A 17,153-nucleotide genomic window follows, 5' to 3' on the forward strand; every position below is an offset into this window, starting at 1 on the left:
TGTGAAGGTTATACTCACTTTATTCTTCGATTTTAATGGCATAGTGCATCATAAATTCTTGCCACGAGGTCAAACGGTCAATAAGGAGTGCTACCTACAAGTTCAACGCCGTTTGCGTGAAGCAATCCGAAAAAAACGCCCGGATTTGTGGAAAAACAATTCATGGCTTTTGCACCACGATAATGCACCTGCTCACACTTCATTGTTCGTGAATTTTTGGCCAAAAACAATACTTTAACGATGCCCCACCTCCATATTCGCCAGACATGGCTCTGTGTGACTTTTCCTATTTCCAAAAATAAAGAGAACCTTAAAGGGTCGTCGTTTTACAAGCATAGATGATATTAAAAGCGCATCGCTGAAAGAGCTAAAGGCTATCCCAAAGATCGAGTATGAGAAGTGTTTCGAGGATTGGAAGAAGCGCTGGCACAAGTGCATAATATCTAATGGGGATTATTTTGAAGGCGACAACATTAATGTAGACGAATAAATAAATATTTTTTTCAAAAAACGAAAATTCCTGTTATTTTCTGAACATACCTCGTATATTCTCAGTTACTGCAGCAAATATCAGCACACATTTCTAGATTCCAATTTGATGTAGAAAACATAAACAAATCCCTCTTTTTGGTCCTAAAAAGAATCAAGGATTGTCGGATGACTTTTATTTTAATAACGCAATGAAATACATGCATCTCTGAGAGGAAAAATGAATCTGGTCGACTATTATGTCGCCACTTTTACTATTTTATTCTGTGAAGAGGCCTCGGTATATTTTTTCAATCGCTAAATTTACCTTATTATGTTATTCTACCGTATAAAATAAAAAGCCTCGGAAATTTTTTCAATTGCTGCTTTTTCTTGTTCACCTCTTGCCATTTCGTTGTGCGATAAAAATCAACCGGCAAGAGTTTCGTCGAAGTGGCAAAGTAATCACACAAAGCGGGGTGAGTAATTACCGCCCCAGATGTTTCCTTTCTCATGTTATTATCTACAATATGTATATGCGTGCCACCGTTCGAAGCCCTTGAGGCTCTTAAAATTTTTTCGCTCCCTCCTTTAATATATGCGTTCTTTTTCGGGATAATATCGTTCGGTAATGCCGCGAGAAAAAATACAGGTAGTCAAATAATCATGTGGGGATCGAAAAGAGTCGAGCGAATTATCGCGAAGAAGCTTTGAACGATTGCAATCCATCGCTACCACGCTCAGTCTGCCTGTGCACTTCGAGACAAATGGAACATCCCGAAGAGCGTTATTATAAGCTGAACCGACTTTTACTAGTGGCTAGTGGACTATGGCCTTATCAAAGCACAAAAAATGCTCGTGTGAAAAGAGCCTTGATCACAGTTGTGATGTTATCATCTTTGTTCGTTCAGGTAGGCAGGGATTTTTGAGAAGTGTATATTATTTGTTGTTATTCGAATTTGTCGATTATCTTATTCGACTAACGTCACTCATTGATCGAGAGACTGCCCAGGTTGTAAAAATTCTTGGTTGTGCGAGAGCTTTCATTTCATTTTTGTTTTGAATTGGATGTTCGGAAGAAATATTAAGAAATACACAGAAATACACAGAAATACTCTGAAATATTTAGAAATATTAAGTTAAATATTAAAATATTTACATAATCGTGTACATTAATATCTACTGAAATGATCATTTGACGGATATTTCTCCAATTAACTGTAAACCGTTTCGCCTGCATTTTCTCAGACGACAAGCATTTTTACATCAGAGATTACAATAGATTACTTGATTGAACTGATACCAATGTTTTTACTCCCATTGGGTACATTGATTCACTTGTACGTGCATGTCATACATATGGACAAAGTAAGTTCGGTCCATATACATTTCTAAATGTTTGTTGAGTCAAAAAGTTCGGCTCGATTTTATTAATTGTTCGAAGAAAAGTCAGTTTTATTCTAAGAGAGAAATAGCGCCAACATTATTAGTGAACATTAACGAAATATAATGGATAACGAAAATAAATAGTTGATTTATGAATAATCCGTTTTATGAGCGCAATAAGATCAAATTTGATTCAAAATCAAATCGAACTTATTGACTTTAATTAAACCAATATTTACCGTTTACGCGATTTTCTCCAGTCTACTATTTCATAATGTATTTATCGCGTGCTAGTTTACATATTGTTTTACTTTCATTTAGCTTAGAGAAATTTTCGAACATATGTGGAAGGATTGGGCGTTGCAAAAGACAGACCACGAAGTGAAAATCATGCACAAATATGCTGAGACTACGAGATTAATAATGTTTTATTTCACGCGTAAGAGAAACATTAAATTTCGCTTTATCTACAAGAGAAAAAGGCACGCAGCTTCTTTGCTGTCCATAAAGTTAAGATTGCATTTCTGCATGTGAAAAACACAATGACATCTTCTTTATTGTCAACCTTTGCATATATTGCTTTCAACGAATAACATGCAATACTTCACTTTGATGATCTTATCTTTATAATACACTCACTAAAATCGATATCATTAAATTAAATGGATGTAGCATTTCTTTAGGGTGTTACTTGACACAGTGCTGAATTTACTATCGATAATATCCATAAATTCCCTTTCGTGTTTTTTCATGTTGATTGTTTAATTTCCTTTTTTTAATATTTTAAATAATTAAACATGATTCCCAAAATTTTACGTCGTACGCGTTAATATTACTTCACAAGCAGAATTTACGAATTTTACATTTATTCATATAATGTAGAAATAAAGTACGAAAATACACCGGTAATTTTATTCATCTTACTACATCACTTATTTACAGTATTTTAATGTAATTCAAATTCCTTGAACGTGCTGACATTTAAGAACTTATTCGAAAACATCGAAGATTGACGCCCCTTATCTCAACACACATATTAGAAATTTATTAATCTTCGCGATAGCATATTCGAAATAGAAAAAAAAAATAAAAGGAAGGAAGATAGTCCATAATTTAAATATCAACATCAAATTTTGCAAGTTGAACAATAAATATTTCGTTAAATTCGCATTTCTTCTTATGCAATTTATTTCAAAAAATGCACATACTCACATGTGTTGTGTATATAGTATTAACATTTATAATTTAATTAACATATATTTTGTTAAAAATATAGTTTGGTTGGAAAATTTACGTTTTCTACGAATTTTTCAGTTCAGTTATTTGGGAGTGGCCTGATACAAATAGCATATTTATATGTATCGGAAATTCTTGACATTATATCGCCTATGAACGTATCCCGTCCGCCAAATATTTACTTAAAAGTCAATTATTTAGTCCCTATGGAGCAATACGTTTCCCTCATCCGATTACACATATTCGTCGTGATGTTTGTCGAGATGATAGTCCTCATATCCAGTTTCACCTTCTTTATAGCTGTTATACAACATGGTTGTGGGATGTGCGAACTGCTTGGGTAAGATGTCTCGTCGCGCTTTATTGCTATTTGCAAAGAAATAGACGAATCGTGGTACTCATTAATGAGTAGAATGCTCCATCACTCATCCATTAATTGTTCTCTCAAATACGTATAAACGGTAGTACAGCGAAGAGGATATTAGAATTATGCAGCTCTTTAGTTTCTTGATTGGTTTCTCGCGGATAATAATACATTTTCTCTACTTGCATTTATCGCAAGAGAAATATCGTTCGAAAGAGCTTGATCAATACAATGAAAATAATGATGATTAAACGGTGAATAATGGTAATTTTGGCAGGTATCGTGCAGAGCGCCTATTTTACGTCAACCAGAATAAGGTGAACCTCGATTTAAGTAACAGGACAAAATTAATTTACAAGAACATGGTCGTTTTCGTGCGGCTACATCACAATGTTATACAGTTCGTATTTTTATTTGATGCACGCGTGTTACCTTTGATTAATGTGGCATTGATATTTCCTTCTTCTTTCTTTGTTGAGCAATCTATGTGATACATTAAAATATCGCCCAGAGTAAACGAATAAAAAAATTAACTAAAACGGTAACTGATCGATACAGGTTGATTTTGCTTTATTCTTAATCAGTAAAGATCTCGTTATTATTGAGTCAAAATAACATTACATTACTTCTTTATCATCACGTCAATGTCCAATGAATTAAATTGTTAATAAAAATATAATAACACGTGGAGCGCCGCACATATATCCCATTAGATATTTTAATTATACGACCGGAAATGAATCATATTTAAATACTGTCGGAATTATTAACATACATCATCTTTTCCCACGTTGCAAGATTTGTTGATATAATCGAACGCGTTCACACTCTACTATTTCTATTGGACTTACTCGCAATGGTGATTATAATGAGCTTTACGTTAACGCAGGTATGTTGATAACGGAATTGTATCGATAAAACATAACAATATATCAAAACGAGATCTTTCAGGTATTTTCCGTTTCCGTTAACATAGCTCCAGCAAGTAGATCCATTTTTCTCGCAATTCCGTCATTATTGTATATCTCTCTGTGTAATTATTTGGGTCAACAAATCACAGACGAAAGCTCAAATTTATGTGACAAAGTGTGAGTACCATATGCCTCGATAGGTGTAACTATTAGTCGCCCTTTTTAGAAATATTAATCACGATGTAAGACTTTTAAATTCTATGTCACAGATACAATTATTAAATTTAATATGTAAAGTTATAAATTTATTATGTAAAGAGATACAACTTTATATCTTTACAGATAATATTCTGTCTCTCCCTCTCTCTCTCTCTCTCTCACTTATTAGTTGATTTAGATATCTTCTCTATGATTACGCTTTATACCGTTCAATCACATTGCTCCTAAAATAATAAACGTATTACACAGGTACGACAGTGAATGGTACGATGCGACAGTCGCGCAGCAAAAACTATTATTGTTAATAATGAGCCGATGCTTTCAGCCATTTGTCCTGACCGCCTATAAATTTTACGTGACATCGTTATCGAATTTAGGAAACGTAAGTGAAGGACGTGTGGCGTACGACACGCGTGATGATCGTGGCGACTTAGCAATAAATGATGTCCCGTTTTCTTAAGATAATTCAGACAGCAATCGGCTATTGCATGTTTATCAAACGAGTCTAAGGATAATCCCGTCACATGTAAAAGCGACACTGAACATGCGAAGTATCGTTGTTAGGTTTTAGTAATGTTTTATTTGTCAAATGTTTTTGTTTGCGCGACGAGAGAGAAGTCATCGATATACTTTCAGGCAAGTAAGTATGCATAGTAAAAATGGGAGATGTAACGAATCAGATGAATTCCAATACGCATACAATATATACTGACTCAGTGCGTCTGTTCTAGAGTATGATATTGTAGCAAAACACATTTAGCAAGGCGGTGTAAACCAGAGATGAAGCTGCTCAAAAGCGGAGTCTACCTCGCTCTTTGTACGTAATATCTTGAAACTACATGAAACTTGAATTCACCATTACACGCATAAATCAAAAACGCAATTTTAGTAATGGACTGAACAAATTGAAACGGCTCCGCAAAGAATAAAGACCGTCCGCTGAAAAAGGGTTGGCGTCAGTTTTAAGGATATGAAAGGAATTCTCCTGATATACTTGGGGAATACTTTGAGAAGAGAAAACTTGTTACTGGAAATTTACAGAATTTAATTCGTACCGAGCACAGTCGAGATATAGAGGTAACCGGAATTACTCACTGACCGATATTACACCCTTCTCCCCTACTATCGATTTTTAGTAAAAATATCTTCAATACAATTATCTGTATTAAATATCAGAACGCATTCATAGATTACAATAATATATATAGAATATAAACAAACACCTCTCACCGGCCATAAGAAAGATCAAGGAATTGTCCGTTGGATTGAAGAACGCTATGGCACACGCATCTCTCACAGTAATGGTGTATTCAGTCGACTATCGTGTCGCCACTTTTACTATTTTATCCTACGAAATAAAAAGCCTCAGTATTTCTTCAATTGCTGAATTTCTTTTATTATTCTATTCTACAACATGAAATAAAAAGGCTCAGTTCTTTCTTCAATTTCTGACTTTTTTCACTCACCTATCCATTTCGCCGCGCGACCAAAATCAACCGTCAAGAGTTTCGTCGAAATGACAAAATAATAATAATCGAGCAAAACGAGGTGAGTAATTGCAGTTCCCGCACGGATGTTTCCTTTCTCATATTATTATTCGCCAATCGCACACGCGCGCCACTGATCGTACCCCTCAATGTCTTTAATATTTTCTCGCTCCCCTCTCAAATGCATACGTTTATCCTTTGTAATATCGCCCGATAATATTACAAAGATGCGAGAGAAAACATGACAGGTGCAAATAGTCGTGCGGGAACTGAAAAGGGTCGGGCAAATTATCGCGAGGAAGCTTTGAACGATTGCAATCCGTCGCTACCGTGCTCAGTCTGCCTGTGTATTTCGAGAGAAATGGAACATCCCGAAGAAGAGCGTTATTATAAGCTGAATCGATTTTTACTGGTGGCTAGTGGGCTATGGCCTTATCAGAACGCGAAAAATGCTCGTGTGAAGAGAGCCTTGATCACAGTTGTGATGTTATCAGCTTTGTTCGTTCAGGTAGGCATGAATTTTGCGTAAGTGTATATTATTTGTCATTATCCGAATTTGTCGATTATCTTATTCGTGACGTCACTCATTGATCGAGAGATTGCCCAGGTTGTAAAAATTCTTGGTTGTTCGAGAGCTTTCATTTCATTTTTGTTTTGAACTGGATGTTCGGAAGAAATATTATGAAATACTCAGAAATACTCCGAAATATTTAGATATATTAAATTAAATATTAAAATATTTACATAATCGTGTACATTAATATCTACTGTAACTATCATTTGTCGTATCTTTCTCCAATTAACTGTTAACCGTTTCGACTGCATTTTCTCAGACGACAAGCATTTTTACATCAGAGATTACAATAGATTTCTTCATTGAACTGATACCAATGTTTTTAATCCCATTGGGTACATTGATTCACTTGTACGTGCGTGTCATACATATGGACAAAGTAAGTTCGGTCCATATACATTTCTAAATGTTTGTTGAGTCAAAAAGTTCGGCTCGATTTTATTCATTGTTTGAAGAAAAGTCGATTTTCTTCTAAGAGAGAAATAACGCCAGCGTTATTAGTGAACATTAAGGAAATATAATGGATAACGAAAATAAATAGTTGATTTATGAATAATCCGTTTTATGAGCGCAATAGGATCAAATTTGATTCAAGGTCAAATCGAACTTATTGACTTTAATTAAACCAATATTTTCCGTATACGCGATTTTTTCCAGTCCACTATTTCATTATGTATTCATCGCGTGCTCGTTCACATATTATTTTACTTTCATTTAGCTTAGAAAAATTTTCGAATATATGTGGGAGGATTGGGCGTTGCAAAAGACAGACCACGAAGTGAAAATCATGCAAAAATATGCTGAGACTTCGAAATTAATATCGATTTATTTCACCCGTAAGAGAAACACTAGATATCGCTTTATCTACAAGAAAAAAAGGCACGCTGTTTCTCTTCTGTCCATAAAATTGGGATTATATTTCTGCATGTGAGAAACGCAATGACGCCATCTTCATTATCAACTTTGCACATATTGCTTTCAACGAACAACATGCAATATTTCACTTTGATGATTTCTTTATAACACATTCATTAAATTCGTCTTTATAATACATTCATTAAAATCGGTATCATTAAATTAAATTGATGTAGCATTTCCTCAGGGTGTTATTTGCCTCAGTGCTGTATTAATTTACTATCGATATTATCCTTAAATTCTTCCTCGTATTTTTTTCATGCTAATTTTTTAATTTCCTTTTTTTAATATTTTACGTAATTAAAAATTAATCCCAAAATTTTTCTTCGCACGCGTTAATATTACTTCACCAAGTAGAATTTACGAATTTTACATTTATTCAAATAATGAAATAGAAATAAAGTACGAAAATACACCGGTAATTATATTCACCTTCCTACATCACTTATGTACAGTATTATAATGTAATTCGAATTCCTTGAACGTACTGACATCTAAGAACTTATTCGAAAGTATCGAAGATTGACACGTCCCTTATCTCAATACACATTTTAGAAATTTATTAATCTTTGCGATAGTATATTTGAAATAGAGAAAAAAATAAAAGGAAGGAAGATAGTCCATAATTTAAATATCAACATCAAATTTTGGAAGTAGAACAATAAGAATTTCGTTAAATTTGCATTTCTTCTTATGCAATTTATTTTTAAAAAATGCACATACACACATGTGTTGTGTATATAATTTTAACATTTATAATTTAATTAACATATATTTTGTTAAAAGTATATTTCGGTGGGAAAATTTACGTTCTCTACGAATTTTTCAGTTCAGTTATTTGGGAGTGGCCTGATACAAATAGCATATTTATATTTATCGGAAATTCTTGACATTATATCGCCTATGAACGTATCCCGTCCGCCAAATATTTACTTAAAAGTCAATTATTTAGTCCCTATGGAGCAATACGTTTCCCTCATCCGATTACACATATTCGTCGTGATGTTTGTCGAGATGATAGTCCTCATATCCAGTTTCACCTTCTTTATAGCTGTTATGCAACATGGTTGTGGGATGTGCGAACTGCTTGGGTAAGATGTCTCGTCGCGCTTTATTGCTATTTGCAAAGAAACAGACAAATCTTGTTTCATTAATGAATAGAAAGCTACATTAATCATCCATTAATTGTTCTCACAAATACGTATAAGCGGTAGTACAGCGAATAGTATATTAGAATTATACAGTTCTTTAGTTTCTTGATTGATTTCTCACGGATAATAATACATTTTCTCTACTTGCATTTATCGCAAGAGAAATATCGTTCGAATGAGCTTGATCAATACAATGAGAATAATGTTGATTTAACGGTGAATAATGGTAATTTTGGCAGGTATCGTGCAGAGCGCCTATTCTACGTCAACCAGAATAAGGCAAACCACGATTTAAGTGACAGGACAAAATTAATTTACAAGAACATGGTCGTTTTCGTGCGGCTACATCACAATGTTATACAGTTCGTATTTTTATTTGATGCACGCGTGTTACCTTTGATTAATGTGGCATTGATATTTCCTTATTCTTTCTTTGTTGAACAATCTATGTGATGCAATAAAATATCGTCCAGAGTACATGAATATATTAATAAAAAAACTAACTAAAACGATAACTGATCGATACAGGTCGATTTTACGTTATTCTTAATCAATAAAGATCTCGTTATTATTCAGTCAAAATTACATTACTTCTTTATTATCACGTCAATGTCCAAGTAATGAAAATATACTAACACGTGGAGCGCCGCACATATATCCCATTAGATATTTTAATTATACGACCGGAAATGAATCATATTTAAATACTGTCGGCATTATTAACATACGCCATCTTTTCCCACGTTGCAAGATTTGTTGATATAATCGAACACGTTCACACTCTACTATTTTTATTGGATTTATTCGCAATGGTGATCATATTGAGCTTTACGTTAACGCAGGTATGTTGATAACGGAATTGTATCGGTAAAACATAATAATATATCAAATCGAGATCTTTCAGGTACTTTCCGTTTCCGTTAACATAGCTCAAGCAAGTAGATCCATTTTTCTCACAATTCCGTCGTTATTGTATATCTCTCTATGTAATTATTTGGGTCAACAAATCACAGACAAAAGCTCAAATTTATGTGACAAAGTGTGAGTATTATATGCCTCGATAGGTGTAACTATTAGTCGTCCTTTTTAGAAATATTAATCACGATGTAAGACTTTTAAATTCTATGTCACAGATACAATTATTAAATTTAATATGTAAAATTATAAATTTATTATGTAAAGAGATACAACTTTATATCTTTACAAATAATATTCTCTCTCTCTCTCTCCCTCTCTCACTTTTTAGTTGAATTAGATATCTTCTCTATGATTCCGATTTATATCGTTCAATCACATTGCTCCTAAAATAATAAACGTATTACACAGGTACGACAGTGAATGGTACGATGCGACAGTTGCGCAGCAAAAACTATTATTGTTAATAATGAGCCGATGCTTTCAGCCGTTTGTCCTGACCGTCTGCAAGTTTTACGTGACGTCCTTACCGAATTTAGGAAAGGTAAGTGAAGGACGTTTGGCGTACGATACGCGTGATAATCGTGGCGACTTAGCAATAAACGATATCCCATCTCCTTAAGATAATTCAGACAGCAATCAGCTATTGCATGTTTATCAAACGAGTCTAAGGACAATCCCGTCGCATGTAAAAGCGACACTCAACATGCGAAGTATCGTTGTTAGGTTTTAGTAATGTTCGTTTTGTCAAATGTTTTTGTTTGCGCAACGAGAGGGAAGTCATCGATATATTTTCAGGCAAGTAAGTAGGCATAGTAAGAATGCGAGATGTAACGAATGAGATGGGTTCCATTACGCATACTATATATACTGACTCAGCGCGTCTGTTCTAGAGTGTGATATTGTAGCAAAACACATTTAGCAAGGCGGTGTAAACCAGAGATAAAGCTGCTCAAAAGCGGAGTCTACCTCGCTCTTTGTACGTAATATCTTGAAACTACATGAAACTTGAATTCACTATTACACGCATGAATCAAAAACGCAATTTTAGTAACGGACTGAACAAATTGAAACGGCTCCGCAAAAGATGAAGACCGTCGGCTGAAAAGGGGATGGCGTCAGTTTTAAGGATATGAAAGGGATTCTCCTGATATACTTTGGAAATACTTTGAGAAGGGAAAAGTTGTTACTGGAAATTTACAGAATTTAATTCGTACCGAGCACAGTCGAGATATAGAGGTAACCGGAATTACTCACTGACCGATATTACACTATTCTCCCCTACTATCGATTTTCAGTAAAAATATCTTCAATACAAATATCTGTATTAAATATCAGAACGCATTCATACATTACAATATCATATAGAGAATATAAACAAACACCTCTCACCGGCCATAAAAAAGATCGAGGAATTGTCCGTTGCATTGAAGAACGCGATAGCACACGCAGCTCTCACAGTAAAGGTGTATCTAGTCAACTATAGTGTTTCCACTTTTACTATTTTATCCTACGAAGTAAAAAGCCTCAGTATTTCCTCAATTGCTGAATTTCTTTTATTATTCTATTCTATAATATGAAATAAAGAGGCTCAGTTCTTTCTTCAACTTCTAACTTTTTTCACACGCCTTACCCATTTCGCCGCGCGACAAAAATCAACCGTCAAGAGTTTCGTCGAAATGACAAAATAATCGAACAAAGCGAGGTGAGTAATTGCAGTTCCCGCACGGATGTTTCCTTTCGCGTGTTATTATTCGCCAATCGCACACGCACGCCACTGATCGCACCCCTCAATGTCCTTAAAATTTTCTCGCTTTCCTCTCAAATGCATGCGTTTATTCTTTATAATATCGCCCGGTGATATTACAAAAATGCGAGAGAAAATATAACATATGCAAATAGTCGTGCGAGAACTGAAAAGGGTCGGGCAAATTATCGCGAGGAAGCTTTGAACGATTGCAACCCGTCGTTACCACGCTCAGTCTGTCTACGTACTTCGAAGTAAATGGAACAACCCGAAGAGCGTTACTACAAGCTAATCCGATTTTTTTTGACGGCCAGTGGTTTATGGCCTTATCAAAACGCGACGACTGCTCTTGTGTTGAGAGCTTTGATCACCGTCGTGATGCTGACAGCCTTGTTCGTTCAGGTAGTCGTGGATTTTTGAAAAGTGTGGTTTATTTGTCGTAACTGAGTGTGAAAATTACCTTGTTCAAGTGACGCCACTGCTTCTTCTTGGGGTTGTCCAGGTTGTATGAATCTACGGCTGTGTTGGAGCATTCATTTTAATTCCATTCAACATTATCTTCCAAAAATTGTAGCCGAGGCCAGTCCCTGAAAAGGAAGATTATTTCTAGAAAAAATTTTAATAATAATCGCGATTACGTCAATTATGTTATTCTCTAATTCTTTGGCGTCCTGAATATTCCAACACACACATCGTTTTTAGGGGAAATCAAAAATAGTAACTAAATAAAATTGCAATAAATATTAATTTATTCTACAGAATATATATTATATATTATATAATTTTTTATTCGGTAATGTGTCATACTTTGCTTCATAAAATACCATAATACATGCAATATTTCTAAAGGATCAGATAAATTAACGAAAATAAAAATTATCATAGAATTTAGTATAATAATATCTTTCGTTGTTATTATTTGCCGAATTTTTTCTCAACTAACGACAAAATATTTCGATTGTTCCTTTTCTAGTCGGCTAGCTTTTTTACATCAAAGATTACGATGGAATACTTGATTGAGGTGATACCAATGTTCATGCATTCACTAGGTATTTTGATTCATTTGTACACTCGTGTCATACATATAAACAAAGTAAGTTCGGCCCATATACATATACATTTCTAAATGTTTGCTGAATCAAATAGTTCGTCTCGATTTTACTCTTCTTTTGACGAAAAACCAGTTTCCTTCTGTGATAGAAATTCTACCAACATTATTGGTGAGCAATCGCGAAGGATGATGCATAAGGACGATGATTAGTTGGTTTACGAATCATCCGCTTTCTGAATGCAATAAAATTTAATTTAATTTTGAGATCAAATGGAACATTTTTATTTCGACTAAACTAATATTTGCGTCAATGTATTATTTTATTCTTTATTATCTTGTACTTATATTGTATTTATCAGCCGCTCATTTCAATGGCGTTCCACTTTCGTTTAGATTAAAGAAATGTTCGATCGTATATGGAAGGACTGGATGTTAGAAAAGACAGATCAAGAGGTGAAAATCATGCATAAATATGCTGAGACTACGAGATCAATAATGTTTTATTTCACAAGTAAGAGAAATATGAGATTTCGCTTTTTCTACAACAGAAAAAGCACGTTATTTTTTTATTGTCAGAAAGGTTCTTTTTGTATTTGCTTTGATGGTTAAGATTGTATTTCTGCGTGTGAGAAACAATAATGTACCATTCTCTTTCAACGACGTACATGTATCTTCATTATCAATTTCAACAAACAATATGCAATATTTTTGTTAACAAATTCATTTTTTCATGATTTCTCATTTATATGAAGCATTCATTATTCATATTTGATGTCAGTAATTAGAATTGAATAGAACTACTTAACCTGACCAAAATTATTGACTCAATGCCGAATTGCTCCTAACAAATTCCTTTAATTTTCCTCGGAGTTTTTTTATAGCTAATATTAACTATATTTCACGAAAAATATATATACATACTTTCACAGAAATTTACTTTCTTTTACGAATTTTTCAGTTCAATTATGTGGATGTTGCTCGCTATACGTGATATATTTATATGTGCCGGACATTCTTGACGTTATATCGCCCATGAACGAGTCCCGTCCGCGAAAGTTTTACTTGAAAGCCAAGTATTTTGTCTCTGTGGAGCAATATTTTTCACTCATTCGATTACACGTAATCCTTATAGTAATTTCCATCGTGATAGTTACCATTGCCACACTCTCTCTGTTTATAACTGTCACGCAACATGTTTGCGGGATGTGGGAATTGCTGGGGTAAAATAGCTTTTCGCGCTTTATTGCTATTTGCGAAGAAACAGACGACACGTGGCCCGCCAATGATTAGAAAACTCCCTAAATTATTCATTAATTATTCTCTGAAATACACCTATGCGATTGCGCAACGAACAAAGATAGCATTATTTAGTATTTCGATTTCTCGTCTGTTTTCTCGCAGATGGTGATTGATTAACTCTATTTACGTTAACGGGAAAAGAATATCGTTCGAATGGGCTCAACTGATTTGATGAGAATAACACTAATAATAACTTCTGCAGGTATCGCGCGGAACGTTTATTTTACGTCGACCAGAATACTGCGGGTTTCGATATAAGTTGCAGAGAAATATTAATTTACAGGAACATAGCTGTTTTCGTACGGCTGCATTACAACGTCATACAGTTCGTATTTTTATTCGACACACACGTGTTACTTTGGATCAATATGGCACTGTTATTTCTTTCTTTCCTCTTTAACGGGATTTTGAAGTCGTCCTGTTTTACCGCAAATTTGTTGTATCATTGTTATATTTATTATATTTGTTAAAGACTGCACAGCATTAAAAATTCTATTGAACAGTTATACACTTTAATATAAGCGAGGACGATTAATTTTGTTCGTTGAAAAAGGCAACATGATAAATTTTTTCTCGTTGTTCGAATAAAATCAACCGTTCTCGTCTACATTAACGTGTACATTATATATAATTGTGCAACGAATTTTTAATTCTGCGCAGACTGTATCTAGTAACTAACAAATTTGCGGTAAAATAGGAGATTTCCGGGATTCCCTTAACGAGTAATCTGTATGATACAGCGAAATATTATAGGGTGCGTGCGAGTTAAAAAATAAACGATAACCGATCGATTCAGTTTGCTATGTCACTCTTAGTCAACAAAGGCGAAGTTAATATTAAGTCTAATTAATATTATATTTATTCTCCATCGTCACTTCAATGGCCAAGTTTAAAGAGGGTATGCCCATACACGAAGTGCTGCACTATCTATTAAATAGTCCGATTATATATCCAGAAGTAAATCGTACCTATATCATGCCCCGACTATTAACGTACATGACTTCTTTCCACGTTGCAAGATTTGTTGATATAATTGAGCATGTGTACACCTTACCATTTCTAATGGAGTTCGTGGGATTGGTATTTTCAATGAGCTTTACGTTAACGCAGGTACGTTGATAGCGGGATCGTGTCAATAAAACATAATGGAAGTGTCGAAATCTTTCAGGTGATTTCCATTTTCGGCAACGTAGCGCAAACTAGTAGATCCATCTCTTTCATTACCGTGGAACTGATTTACCTCTTTCTATGCAATTACATGGGTCAACAAATCACAGACAGAAGCTCGAGTTTACGTGACAAAATGTGAGTATAATGTCCCTCGACAAATGCAATTATTCGTCATCTTTTTAGCGGATAATTAAATATAATTTAATTTAGTATGAAAAATCATTAAATTAAGTGTGTTAAAATATAACATTACATATCTATACATAATTATTATATCTTTATAAATAATATTCAATCGACTCTCTCTCTCTCTTTCTCTTTTTCTCTATCTCTCTCTCCCCTCCCTCCCTCGCCCTTCTCGGACGAATTAGATATATCTTATCCATGTTTCGTTTATATCGTTTGATTCAATCGCTCGCAAAATAACAATCCTTTCGTACAGGTATAACAGTGCGTGGTACGAGGCAATAATCGTACATCAGAAGCCATTATTACTAATAATGCACCGATGCTTCCAGCCGCACGTTTTGACCGCTTGCAAGTTTTACGTGATGTCTTTACCAAATTTTGGAAAGGTAAGTAAAAAACGACGGACCTACGATACGTGCGATGATCGTGACGATCTAGGAGTAAACCATGTTGTCTTTTTAAGCTGCTTCATATGATAGTCAGCTATTGCATGTTTATCAGACAAGTCTAACGACAATCCCGTCGTGTGGAAAAGCGACGTTGAACATGCGAGAAACATTCTTACGTTTCAGCGACACGTCGACTATTCTTATTTGCACGACGAACGAGAAAGAGAGAGTAGTCATCGGCACGTTTCACAGGTGAGTAAATGACTACTGTACGTGTGCGAAATTTTACGAATGAAAGGTTTTAAAACGAAGTGCTTCGATCTGTTCTAGTGCGTAATAATGTAGCAAAACATTTAGCAATTCAGCGTGAACGAAAAGTGAATCAACGTAAATATGCAGACGACTTCGCTCAAGTTTAATGTAACTAATATTCTAGTAATAAAGTAGTTTATCAAATTATAAATGAGTCCCAAGAAAAAAAGGATATAATTTTCATCGTTGATAATAATCGTTAGCTTGAGTAATTTTAGTAGTCAGTCGTTATTTGCTTTAATCGAATGCAGGAGAAGCGCACGGAAATATCTGGAATGATAAAATAGCTTGTTTGAAACAAAAAGGACAACGAAAGTGTGAGTGCTTAAAACCGTATAAGCGTCCAAACCGAAAGCTGTGTGAACACTATTGAACATGCCTTTCGATATTTACTGTCGGTATTGAAAATCCACACTTCACATTACGGATATACACTTTCAATCTGATATCAAATTTCGGAACTCCATAACATAGTTTCCAATATGATATAAACGAATAAAAGGGAATTTTTCACCAGACCGCGCACGCGCAGGATGCATGAAGAAAATTCGTGGATTGCCCGTTGGATTGAAGAAAACGACGATTGAATACGCATCTCTCACAGTAAAGATGTATCCGATTTGCTATCGTATCGCGACTATACTATTTTATGATATGAAAAAAACGGCCACAGTATCTTTTCAATTGCCGGCTTGTTTCTATGTGCTATTTCACTGAATGCAATAAACGGCCTCAATATTATTTTCAATTGAGCAATATTTCCGGAGACTTGCCCCTAGCAATTTCGCAACGCGTCGAAAATCAACCGTCAAGTGTTTCGTCCAAATGGCGAAGTAATCCCGCGACTAAAGGAGGTAATTGCCGTTCGCACACCGCGGATGTTTCCTTTCTCATGTTATCATTTGCAAATTGTATACGCGCGCCACCGGTCGAATCCCCGATGCTCTTAAAATTTCTCCGCTCTCCCCTTAAATACATGCGTTTCCCCTCGGCGTAATATTACCCGGTATTATCGCGAAGGCGCAAGAGAAAACACGACAGGTGTGAATAATCGTACGGACCCTGAACGAAGGGTAGGGCAAAAGGACAAGCGTAAGGAAGCTTTGAACGTTTGCGACCAGTCGCTGCCGTGCTCAGTCTGTCTGCGTACTTCGAAGTAAATGGAACACCCCGAGGAGCGATACTACAAGCTAATCCGATTTTTTTTGACGGCTAGTGGATTATGGCCTTATCAAAGCGCGACCACCGCTCTTGTGTTGAGAGCTTTGATCACCGTCGTGATGCTGACAGCCTTATTCGTTCAGGTAGTCATGAATTTTTGAAAAGTGTGTTTTATTTGTCGTTAACTGAGTGTGAAGATTACCTTGTTC

Source organism: Dinoponera quadriceps, unplaced genomic scaffold (assembly GCF_001313825.1).
Source record: "Dinoponera quadriceps isolate SergipeBrazil2010 unplaced genomic scaffold, ASM131382v1 scaffold1245, whole genome shotgun sequence".
In the NCBI taxonomy this organism is placed as follows: Eukaryota; Metazoa; Arthropoda; class Insecta; order Hymenoptera; family Formicidae; genus Dinoponera; species Dinoponera quadriceps.